Here is a 12428-nt window from a genome sequence, read left to right on the forward strand (position 1 = left end):
ATTTTAAACAGTGTCCCTAAAGATTCACCTCTGTATTTAAAAAAATGCATTTTAAGAACACTATTTTGCATCATTCAGTATCAGCCACATAAATGTTTTTCATTTATGGCAAAGTATTTGTGAGTCTGGAACCACACCCAGCACACTGAGATCAGAATCTACCCCTGGGAGGCTGGCATAAGAAGCTTGGGACTGAGTGAACTGAGTCTGAAGGTTGTATTTCAGTTGTGGTTGGATACATGGCTCACGGCCATTGCTTTACAAATCTCCAATCTCCAGGAATCCCGTACCTCTGGGAAAGTTACCTCCTACCCTACAGAGGCCTTTAGAGGCTCACAGGTTTCATCATGTCTGCCAGGACCCAGGCAGGAGAGGTAAAACAGAGACAGCTTTTATTCCTCCTGCCACTAGCATGTGCAAAATAACAGTAATTCTAGGGTTAAATGGTGAAGAAAGACTACACGATGAATAAATATGAATAGTTAACCACGAATTTTTGGTTTCATTGCTTGGCCTCTGTTGGGTTGAAACTCCACTATCTGGGCAGATTTAATATTTGAGGAGTGAAAGTCCTGTTTTCTCAGTATTTCATGGGAATGGCTGTCACTTGGAATTGACTTTTTTTGTACCTTAACTGTGACTCCCGGGCCAGAGATTTAGGTTGCCGAAAGGAGAGCAATAGTTTTAGAGGCACTTTTATTATTTTGGTGTCATTTCCCTAGGTTCTGAATTATTCAGTAGATTATCCAGATTCCCGACTTTTTCTCTTTCCACGTTGTTGGTGTTATTTCATTTTTATATCACTCGCTAGTGTACTTGGTTCACAGACTCTCAAGAAAGCAGGCAACCGCGGCAGTCCAGGAACGATTTATCACAACTCCCAATCAGCCTGGCTCATCACTCTTCCGCGCCTCACCACCCACATCTTTGAAAGGATTTTTTTCTCTCAAAAACTTCCTTTCCCTTTTTCTATGTCTTACGTGTTCTTATGAGAGCAGTTTGACCTTGGACGAGACACTTAACTCTGCTAAGGTGAATTTAGTCTTCTATAAAGTGAAGCCCTTCCTTGCTGCATCCTATGAGCCTGGGAGACCTGAATGCCATGGGGTCTGCGGAGCTCTTTCGCGATGGTGAAGCCTTTCCAAAGGCTTTTAATGTATTAATGAACAGCCTATGCCCTTCTCTAGCGTGGGTACTTTATTTCTTCCAGTTGCAGTTCCACAGTCTGACCTCTGAAAGATCCCATCATCTCCTTAATGGACTGCACAACCAGACATCTGCCCCTGGTAGACAAGTGAGTTTGACTCCTCTTTGCCTTCTTCAGCAGCGGATCTCTTCAGTCTGCTGCTGGGCTGAAGGTTAGCTTCAAGGAAAATCAAACTTGATTTTTGAAAGCCAAAGGTCACTCCATTGCTGATTTCTAGGCATCACGCTGTTCTCGGATTGCACACGAGTGTATGAGGCATCTACTTCAAGTCGGGCCCATCCACAGCTCTCAGACATGGTGGCCTGCCTGGTGCCTGGTCTCTGCCTCTCTTCAGCGGTCCCGCTCTTCGGCTATCTCTTTGTGACCTGCTACCTTTTTTTGTGTGTGGGGGTGTCAAACCCAGGGAGCCTCAGCAGGCAATCTGAGGATGGAAGAGAGGGAAGTGGAGATATAGATCCTCCTTGCTTTCCTCAAAGGGGTCCAAAGGCTAGGTGTCTCTTCACCGGGTCTCTGCGCCTGTCAAGTGGTCTTGTCTGTGCAGGGCTCCATTTTCTGAGTTCCGGCAGTATTTCCACCACACCTTTAGGGCCTGAAAGGGACAAAAGCACTGCCCAGGTACCAGCCTCTGAGTATCACACTGGAATGGAGGCCACTCAGCCTCACTTCATAAATAGCAGCTTATTAAACTCTCCCCAATTACTTCTGGGTTTTTTGTTGGGCCCTGATTAATTTAGGCAATATACAAGATATGAAAAATCTTGGTCTATGGGGTTTCAATTCTACAAGAGGAAAAAAGATAATTTATAATTAAACTAAAATAAGCAAAATAATGATAGTGAAATTAGCTTTGAGAAAACATTGTTTACTTGAGAGAGAGAGAGACACTAGAGTCTGTGATGACGTACAGCATTATATAAGGTAGCCAGGAAAAGTTTTTAAAGGAAGTAATATTTAACTTGAGTAAGTTAAGGAGTAGGGGCCGGAAGTCAGGACCCAAGAAAGAAGCCCTGGGCTTTGGCTGGTGGTGCGCCGGTGCCAGGATTGCTCTGTTGTGTACACCGATTTTTTTCTGCTCATCTACCTGGAGACTCCAGAGAGACAATAGATCAATAGCAATTTCTTCCCTGCTGGAAAATGCAAGTATTGTTTGTATTCTGAGTGACAGTTCTTACAAAGTTTCTTTGTTTTTCGAGATCTAGGTCAAACACTGCCAATTGAATCATTCTCTTTAAAAACATGCCTTGGGTTTCTCTATTTTGGCTGCCGCTTTCCATCTCTCTGCTTGTCATCCACTTGTCTAGACCTGAGACTGTTTTATGCCATTGCAAAACTCTCTTCCAGAAAGCCAGGCAAGCTTACGGCCTGTTATTTCTCAGACAGAGCTTCCTTTGAGGTTTCCCTGTTTTAAAAAGCATGGAAACAGTGTCTCTGACATTAGGGCTGTGAGGATCAGAGCCCTTCTCTGCGGGTGTCTAACTTTGGGAACCTAGCAGGGTTTTGTTTCTGACCCTTTAGGGCCAGCTGCAGCTTCCCACAAGCAACCCAGGCTGCCAGGCGAGTTTGCAACGCGACCTCCCGTGGTGCCAATGACTGCAGAAGTGGAGAACATCTGTCTCGGGGGAAAAGGTTTGGAACAAGTTTTTAAAAACAATTTTAAAAATGTAAAACGAAAGGCTGCGTTGAATATTCAATTGAGAGCCACTATGATTCTATTTAATATAGTCAATGGTGATTTACTGTCTTGCAAGAAACGGTTATATTGGATCACTTGATATTTAGTAAAAAGAACTCCTTGAAACACTTGAATTTCAGAATGTAATATAGTCATTTGCCCCACGGGGGACCCAATGTGAGGGAAAATCGTGAAACGTTCCAGAATTTATTCCACATTTGAAGCCCTGGCCTCCTGTTGAAATAATGGGGACAATAACAGAGGCAGAAAATGTACAATTGTGTCCATACCAGAGAGAAAGGCTTGGGATTGTCACACAGGTAAATAGGCCATCGACACCACATTTTTGTTTCAATTTCCTGATTTCACAGATCTGACTTGGGCATGACTATAGAATAACCACTAGATGGCAGGGGTGAACAACGTGAAAAGCTTTACCCAGTAGAAAACTAGTTTTTGTTTTGCTCATTTTCCCCCTTCTCCACTTCTTTATTCTCCCACTTTCTCTCTCTCCATATCTCACTGTATTTGTGTAATTTCAAACAACTCTACCTGTTTCTTTGCAATTAGATCTGAAAGCCAGTCACAAGCACTGGAAATCTAGATACTAAAAATGCACAAAGTATTTTCTCGAATTTAAGAGATCTTTCATAACTGCTTTGTGCTTGAGCTGAAGATAAAGCTTCCGAGGATTTCAAGGCTCAGGAGGATTTAGGCTTTCAGTCCTGGCTGTCACTCTGGCAGGTGCGGCCTCAGGTGGAGATGAACAGCACAGAAAGTAAGATGAAAGCAGGACCAGGGCCCCTGTCTAAACCGTTAAGCCACATTACCTGTCTGTGATATTATCAAAGGGGTGGTTAGAGAAAGATCAAGGTGCTGAGCTGAAGTTACTCTTCAAAACAAAGCAAAGCAGCCCGTTCCCCAGTAGACAAACAACAAAATGTGGAAAGAACAACACAAGTCAGCTACAGACTCCACTTGAGAAATGACTACCATTTTGCTGATCCACTGGATAGAGGAGAAGCTTTGGGTTTGAATAACAGCTGTGCACATGAACCCCAAGACTGGGGGTGAGGCTTAGGCATTTAGGCACCCTGTTCTCTCTCCCCTTGAAGTCATCTTTCTCTGCTCCAGGCATCTTTGTCCCATTTATTTATTTATTCATTTATTTTTCTGTTTTCAAGGCTTTTCCTCTTGAGGATTCTGGGTCTGATTTCCTAAGTACAGGGTTGGAGTTGTGTCCCTGACTCCCTCTAACACTCAAAGGCAGGCTTCAGAGAGCCCCTCGGAGGTCAGCCACAGCACGCAGGGTGCTCTCCGAGCACTGAGAGCCAGCGAGGGGGATTTCCAGGGCCAGCTCCCCTCTCTCCTTGTCTCTCTGCCCTTGTCTCCGTCTTTCTCACACATACTATCCCAGAAAATACGCAATGAGAGGAAATGAGAGGAAAACACACTGAAGCGTGGATTAAAATGAAGCCAGCTCCTAACTAATGAGATTATGGAAATCCTCTTCATTGTTGATATCATTGTGCTGTTTTCCCTGATGTTAAATACCCGTTTTTGATAGGAGATTAAGAGAGAGGACTATACTATTGTAGGGGACAGGGGAAGGGGACGTTACCAGAACCTCTGCAGTGAGTCCTGGTCTCCTGCGAGCCACGGCAGCACACGGCGAATTACAGGAAAGGTAGAAAAATGAGACTGAGAAGAAGCTGAGCTTTGGGTCTGATCAGTGCTGCTCTGGGCAGCAAAGACAAAGCCCCCAGTTTACCACACCTTTTATTCAGTACATCAGGAGAAACAAATGTAACAAATGACTTGCAGAGAGTTCAATAGTTCACATTGGGATAAACAAGGTGTAACGGAAGGCTTGCAGAGAGTTCAGTACATCTCCAGCAAACAAGATGTTAATCAGTCCAAGAACAATGAGGAACTGAGCAGCTGTTTGTTCTCCCAGGATGTTTCTTGTCCTGGAGAATCACAGCATCACTGGATCACTGAAGTCTCAGTTGTGACCGGAGGCCAAACTGGAGTTATTCCGTAGCTGGGCTGTAGGCAAGAGAACTAGGCTAACCAAATGATTTATCCCTAGAATTATGTAGCATTGCTCCCAACATACTATTACTCAGCAAAGCGATTTCTGGGATCACAAACTTAATGCTAAGAGCTATGGTAGCCTATTACAATTCAGGGAGCATATGGTCTGAGTCTCCCCACAGCTCTGGGTGCAGCAGCATGGGCACAGGAACAGGGCTGCTCAGCTGAGGTGTGGCTTTCTCACTGTAAAGCCAGGGCTTTGACTATGCCACAGCACTGCACCCAGAGTGAACTCCGAGGACAAGTGGCAAGGGGCTGGCTCAGGTGCTTAGTGAGTAAGCATTATTATATGGGGACAGTGACAGAGGGATAGTAGTGTGGTCGGTGAAGTCTATCCGACTTGGTTTAAATCCTGTCCTTCATCTCAGGTAGCAGGATCTTGGATGAGCTCCTCAATTCTCATTTGTGAAATGGTGACAAATCGCATTGTTTGAAAGGTTACTGCTCCTGGGGTTTGGTACTAATTCTGTGAATGTTAACTCTTACGGTATTATTGCTATTACCTGTTTGTTTCTGAACATATCTATTGAAACCAAACCATGTCGTGTGTTTAGCACTCTGTTGAAGGCCAAGAGAGAACAGACAAAAGGATCATGTCACACTCTTGCTTTCAAGAATGGTACAGCTTTGTTGATGAGGATACAAACAGGTGAAAACACTGTTGCTTAGAGTAACAATGTGAACGATCCCAAGTCGTTAACAATGACACAGTGTACACTCAAGTCTGATAGAAATTGGAAAAGAGGGAGAAATGGCAGGGCTGCCATCATTTTTTTTTTTTTTGAGGATGCACAGATGTGGGCACTGGGGTGGACTGGTAGTGACTTGCTATGGAGAACTTGCTGGCAAAGTAGAAGAGATGAGGGAATGAGACCTGTGCTCACTCTGGAGCAGAGCCTTTCACACCAGGGAGCCCGCAGATGCAGAGGCCCTGGGGCAGAGCCCTGCTTGGCTTGTTGGAGGCCAGGGTGGGCGGAGGGCAGGAAGCACATGGGCTATGGAAGTAGGTGAGGTATTGCTGTGGGGTACTGGCTGGAATAAATATTGTGCAGGGCCTTGTGTGCCATTTCGGAGACCCTGGCTTAACTTTGAGCAAAATGGGAAAAAATTGAAGGATTGGAGCAGAGAAATAGCAAGATCTGACTGACTTCTGTTTGCACAGGATTGTTGTGGCTGTCATTTTGAGGAAAAGGTGACACAGGGAACCAAAGGGGGAAGGGAGAAGCCATTTAGGAGAAAGTTGCAATACCAGAGGGGAGATTGGAGGTGCCTTGGAGATACATGAGTCCTTCGGGAAGTTTTTGCTGTAGGTAAGATCATCTACGCTGGTAGGCATGGAACTGATCCAGGACATTGAGAGACTTCAAATGTGCAACTGAGGACCTGAAAGAGGACTTCTGGAACTTTAGGAAATGGCAAGGACAGTAGGATTGGTATGTTCAAAGCGAGGAGGAGTATCTTTTTAGGGGGATTAAATGCAATGAATCTTTTACTGTAATAAATAAAAAACCAATTTAAACATTCACATTACTCACAGCTGTTGGATCTTACTGTCTCACTGAATTGTCTCCTGTAGTGGAAATGGCACATGAACTGAGCTCAGCTTCTGGAAGGCTATTGTGTATCACACGAGCTCCTCTCTGAAGGAACTTAGCATGACGCCTGGGCCTTGGCAGGCACTGAGGTGTTACCGTCCCTGTGTTCTAGGTTTGCCCTCTTGCACAAGACCTGCTATCTCATTCCTTTTCTCACTTAGCTCAGAAGAAGGAGCCCACGCACTGATCTATAACCATTTTGAACTTGAAATCCTTTACCTTTAGGTAAAGATCAACACTGAGTTCCAAAATGTCAGTTCTCAAATTTGGTACTCATGTGAATGATCAAATACTCAGTTTGTGTGAACCTCACATGTATGGGGGTTCTTTTGAAAATATTTTAATCTAGGAAATACATGACGGCACATCAATTTCTTTTTAAAATAAGCATTCTAGGTGATTCTGTTGCAGGTGGGCTGAGGACAAACAACACCTGAAGATATGAGATGAGCTCACCTAGAACAGCCTGAAGTCAAGCTTGCATCTGACTATTTGCACAGGCACACATGGCTGAGACATCCATAAGTAAGGATGCTGGCTAAATGCTCTCCTTTCCTCTCCTACCTACGAGACTCACATGCCTGCAGATGTTTGGTTTTGGTGCTCTGGCTCACTCTGGCTTAGAGGACTCATGTCTTAAAGATATGTGGCTTGTCGGGTTTGTTTTTGTATATTCTTTCAGAGCAGAGTTTGGCTAGTTTCAGTTGGGACATATCAATTTTGAAAATGGAAAAAGCGACCTAATGATGTCAACACATCCCCTTTGATCCCTACAGGTTTTAGAACCTTGATGTAGAGTTTTGTTAAGAAAAATGAGCTATATTGGCACAATAAAGTTTTTTGAGATGTTAACTTTTCAAATCGATATGTACTAATGCATCTTTCTACAGAGTTCCATCAATCACACAGAAATGATTTTGTCTACATTTTTCACCTCTCGTTAACAGTAATGATTTTTTTTTTAAAAAAAGAAAATGATGAGCCTGGAATAGCTCTGACTCATTTCAAAAGAAATAAACCCCTCACAATTAGTGAAAATAATCCTTAGTCTAGAGGTTCTCTTTTGATTTAGAGAATATTTTCCCCATGTGTGTGTGCATTCATGCTTGTGTTTGTAACTCTGTTAAAAGATATTTGAGATATAAACTGAGGATGACTCATGCCTTGTGTAATAAATGATCAGTTTGATTTTTCCCCTCTGGTAGTCTTTGTGTCTTGTATTTGAGTTTGATAATATTTTTAGGAACCTTTGCCTCCCAATACAATAGCTAAAAATCTCAGTCAGCATATAATAGGAGATTGTGAAAATTTCAGTTTTTAAATCTCACCTTAATTCGTTTCTTATCTTTTCCCTGGCCACTGACCAAGTTGTTACCAAATATGAGACTACAGATTTACTTTCCCCTGAATAAATACTTTTCCATCGTCTTTTTATTTGCTGTTTTTAACCTAATATAGACTTTCTTCTCTTTTTAAAATGGCAATTATCATTTATTATCTCACATAGCTTCTGTGGATTCCTCTCCGCTTGATTAGGTAAAATCCCATACTTTCTTCAGAGTTTAGCTTTACTTCTGTCATATTACAACCTACACTACTAATGCTACTAACAACAACAACAACAGCAGCAGCAGCAGCAGCTTACAATTATTTCCAGAACAATTCTTACACCAAGAAACATCACCCATCATCAAAACAACCCAGGAAGGCAGGTGTCCTTATTACTCTATTTTTCAGGTTAAGAAACTTAATTGACCAGAGAGTGAAGAGATTCACTTAACTCTCGCAGAGTTAAGACTTAGAACCAGGGTTGCTGCCCTTTATGATGGAGCACAGATCCCGATGCTGTTGATCACAGTGCTGAAAGGGGTAGATTTTGTATTCCTACTGGACCGAAAACTTATTGACCAAATATGACTGCAGTTACTGTCTCATCAGTTCATACTAATCAGGCTAGATAATAAGCTTTTAGAAAATGGAAACTATGTTAGCCTCCTTATTAGATGTAATAATTTTATTTTTCCTTTTTTTTTTTGGTACCGGGAATCGTGCTCGGGTCCTTGCACTTGCACAGCAGGTGGCGAAACCGCTGAGCTAAATCCCCGGCCCTAGATGTAATAGTTTTAATTAAGTATTTGCTGAATGGATTGGGTTAGATATGCATTCCTCAGAGCTCTTTCCAGTCTTTGGTAGTGTTTTGGTCAGCAGTGTTTATAGTTTAAAAATAGATTTATATATCCAGAGTTTTTTAATCGCCAAAAAGAGTCATGAAAGCCAAAGTTTGAAAATGAAGTGGATTGCTAGCAAAATCGTTGGAATCACTAATACTTATTATTAACTAATGCTATTACTGCCAGTGGTCATAACTTCAGGACAAGGCTCTTATTCCTGAGATGTACACTCATTTTATTTCATTTAGAATTAAGTTTGTAAATAATAATCATTATAATTAAAGATACTAAATTTTTCCTTGAGTTTTAATGTATCTGATACTTGCTGCTAATAAATATTTACTTTAGTATTCTAAGTGATTCAATATTGAACATTTTCTTGCTTTTTGTGTTGCAGAGAACCGTAATATTGATTATGCCCAAGGCAGACTAAAGCGTTAACCTCACAGTTGGCTTGTTCGTAGAAGTGAGTCTGGCTGAAGCTGAGGTCAGAGTAACTCGCACCCAAATTCCGTTCCCATGACTAAAACCTTCTTACCAGAAGGACAATGTTCTAATTACAACCATATATTTTGTCTATCCTTTTCCTAATTGGAGAATGCTTTGTCTTGTCCTTTATGAGCCCTGTTTACATTAATTTCCATAGAAACCAAACGTAGCTCACCTTTAACCCAATTGATTGCCAGTAAAAGTCAGTGCCTGGGACTGGCCAGGGCCTTTGTGGGTTGCACAGGCACTGGTCTTCCTGGCACCCCGCTTTCTCTGCTAGTTCTGTCTCTTAGTGTATTTTTTTCTCAGGCCTGTGCTGTATACTGGGCAGGTGGGTAATGAAACCTGACTATAGGGGTCTCCGGCATTGTGTAGGCTATAAAAGTCTTTATTTCTGACAATTGTAATTTAACATTTGGTAAATAAAAAAGCTTTATATGTTCTGATACAAAATATTTGGATAATTTCCATTCTATCCTTATCTTTCGGGTACCACTTTCTCTACGCTGTGTAGATTTCCATTTTTATTGATTCACAGTTGGTTTCTAGGCTGGAAACCATTTCAATTTTCTAGCACTTGGGTACCTAAAATCTACCTTGCAATGATTTTTCTAAGGCAAATATTAGGTAAAAAAATTGAGCTTTAAAAGGGGCTAGATGCCTAGAGACATAAAGAATAAATACAAAAGGAACTTTTATTTATGAAGGGACTCAGAGTCGATCTCTTTTAAATCAAATGATTAGTGATGTGATTTAATTAATGAAGACAATATATTTAGAAATTTCACAAACCTTTAAAATGTAACACAATTATTTGCTAATAATAGCTACTACTGGATAAGCCTTTGTTACTCAACAAATAAAGTAGGTAAAGCCAGGTATAACGAAGAATATTGATTACACCCTTGGAGGTTGGTAGTTTGCTCTCTAGAGCAGCTTTAAGCTCACTTTTACTTTAATTTTTCTGCATCGTACACATCAGGCGGGTCTCAGGAGTGCTTGGTATTACTTTTGCCTCTTCAATTCAAAGTGATAGGATTAAGAATTTGCAACTGTTTTTTAAAAGTAGTATGCCTTTTACCATTAAATCTTCATTACCCTACATGAGCCTTCTCTTCTTATACAGAAATAGTTATTTAAAATTAATTTTTAGTGACATACATGGAAAGATTTCTAACAATTTGTTGTGTGGCCGAAAAAGATAGGGAATTTTCCTCTCAGTGATTGTGTTGGACATTTAATTGTTCCCAGCTGCATGCCGAGAGGACCTGTAGCACAGCTGAAAGGAGAAGGCAGCACTGGACTCCCTCTCTTGTAGCCCCTAACAAACTTACCCAATAAATGAAATAAAATCACAAATTCCCTTCAAATCAGCAGACTTCTTAAAATTGTATTTTCGGTTAACAATACAATTATTCCTTCTTCCTTTTTGAGGCTTGACTCTCAGTCTTCGTATTTACTTGACAGTTTTGTTGGTTTTCTTTCTCCATTTACTAAATATCTATTCTTCTCACTTTTAATAGCATATTTGAAAAAAAAATACATGCAGTGCACTTTGGGGAATGAATGAAAAAATAGGAAATACAATCTATTGAATCTCTGTAAAATCCTCTTAATCCCTTCATCCAGAAAGACTGGAGCAAACTGTGTGGAATGTGTCAGGGTAGCCACTTCAGGGCACTAGTGGTGGACCCACAGTCTTCCCTCTGATCCAGCAGGTTAGACAAGCAATTCCCAGAAATTCAGTTCAACAGTGTGTGAGATAAACACTGTGAGGTTATCAATAAAGTATGCTTTTTTCAGTAGGAAGAGATTATTCTTTTGGATGACATGGGTGGATGGTGTCACAGGGAGATGGTCTCTGAACCAGGGTTTGGATCATGTAAAGGAGGGAAGGGATACCTCCAGCAAAGAGGAAGAGGAGGATAATCGAGGAATGGACAGCTCAATTCATGCTTGCGGAAGAATGCAGATCAGTGTCCATGTCTGAAAGAGCAGTGGTCAAAAGGGGAAAGGGAGGGGAAGCCAGAAATGTGGCTGAATGGGTGAATGCATTCATGGGTGAATTCATTTCCCAGAGAATGAGCAGCTATCTGAGGGTTTCCTCTGTAGGGGATTAATGTGATTAAAGCAATATTGTAGTCATATGAATTCAGTTCCAGTACACAGTGCTGAGGCAGGAGGATTCTGGGCATTTAATTAGAGGATATTTGCAATAGTCTACCTGAGAGATACTGAGGAATAAACTGGAATGAAAACGAATGTTTTTGTGTCTGCGGTCTCAAACAAAATAAGAAGGGGTGCTTGGAAGTAATAAGGAAAATGTTTGCATGCATCGATTCATTCTCATGCATTCCTTGAACAGCTAAATGTGTACCAGATGCCAAGACTTGTGCTACCCAGGTTGGAGAGATGAACACGATGGTATTTCCCTCTTTAAGGAACTCATGGTCTACAGAGAGAGACAGAAAAAAATAGCTCAGCAGTTACATATCCTGAGAGGGCCTTTCCCCTTCATATTAGTGACAGATTTTCTCTGATGATCCTCAGTGTTCTTCCCTGGGGTTGTGCTTAATAGTATTAAATTATAAACTGGCCAGAATCACGGTAAAGTCTGTGATCTGCCATCTATGTAAAAGAGTGCTTTCCTTGATTTGAAGAGTGTTTTTTCAGATCCTATTTACTGCTTCAGGCTCACCTGCTGCTATCAGCTAAGGATAAAAGATCCCAGACAGTGGAGGATAAAAGGAAGTGAAAGAGAGGGGAAGGCATGCAACCTGCAGACACACCTAATTGGTGAACTTCCCAAACATCCCGAGGCCTCCGCAAGCTTTGATGAAGACTTAAGATCTTGTTTTCAGGGACTGAATGTCTTTCCAATGGTGATAGATCCTCTTGCCAGGATAAAAAAGAGCAGAATGAGCCCCTTAGCCTACAACTGTCATCATTTCACTTTATTTGGACAGCAATCGACTGATGAAGAGGGCTTGAGCTTCTGAAAAGGGAGGGAAAATGCTTCTTTATTACTCACCAGTCTTTGGGCTCTGTCAGCAACACTAGCACTTGCCAAATAAAATTATTCAGTGGGTAGAAATAATTACAATTCCCACCCCTTCCCTATGGGTAGTAAGTGGTGACAGACACAGGTGGTATGTCAGGGTACAAATGAAATGCTCTGGGTTGTTCTTCCCAGTGGG

At 41.6% G+C, this 12428-nt stretch overlaps 1 long non-coding RNA gene across 1 annotated transcript; it reads left to right on the top strand.

The window, feature by feature from the left end:
* Positions 1-2191: 2191 nt before the first annotated feature.
* On the top strand, positions 2192-7432 carry LOC147824089 (uncharacterized). Its single transcript, XR_015442868.1, has 3 exons — positions 2192-2343; positions 2723-2833; positions 6983-7432. It is a non-coding gene; the product is annotated as an uncharacterized LOC147824089 (long non-coding RNA).
* The last annotated feature ends 4996 nt before the right edge of the window (positions 7433-12428 follow it).

Source organism: Heterocephalus glaber, unplaced genomic scaffold (genome assembly GCF_053883595.1).
Source record: "Heterocephalus glaber isolate CG9 unplaced genomic scaffold, H.glaber_assembly_v1.0 deba00001555, whole genome shotgun sequence".
In the NCBI taxonomy this organism is placed as follows: Eukaryota; Metazoa; Chordata; class Mammalia; order Rodentia; family Bathyergidae; genus Heterocephalus; species Heterocephalus glaber.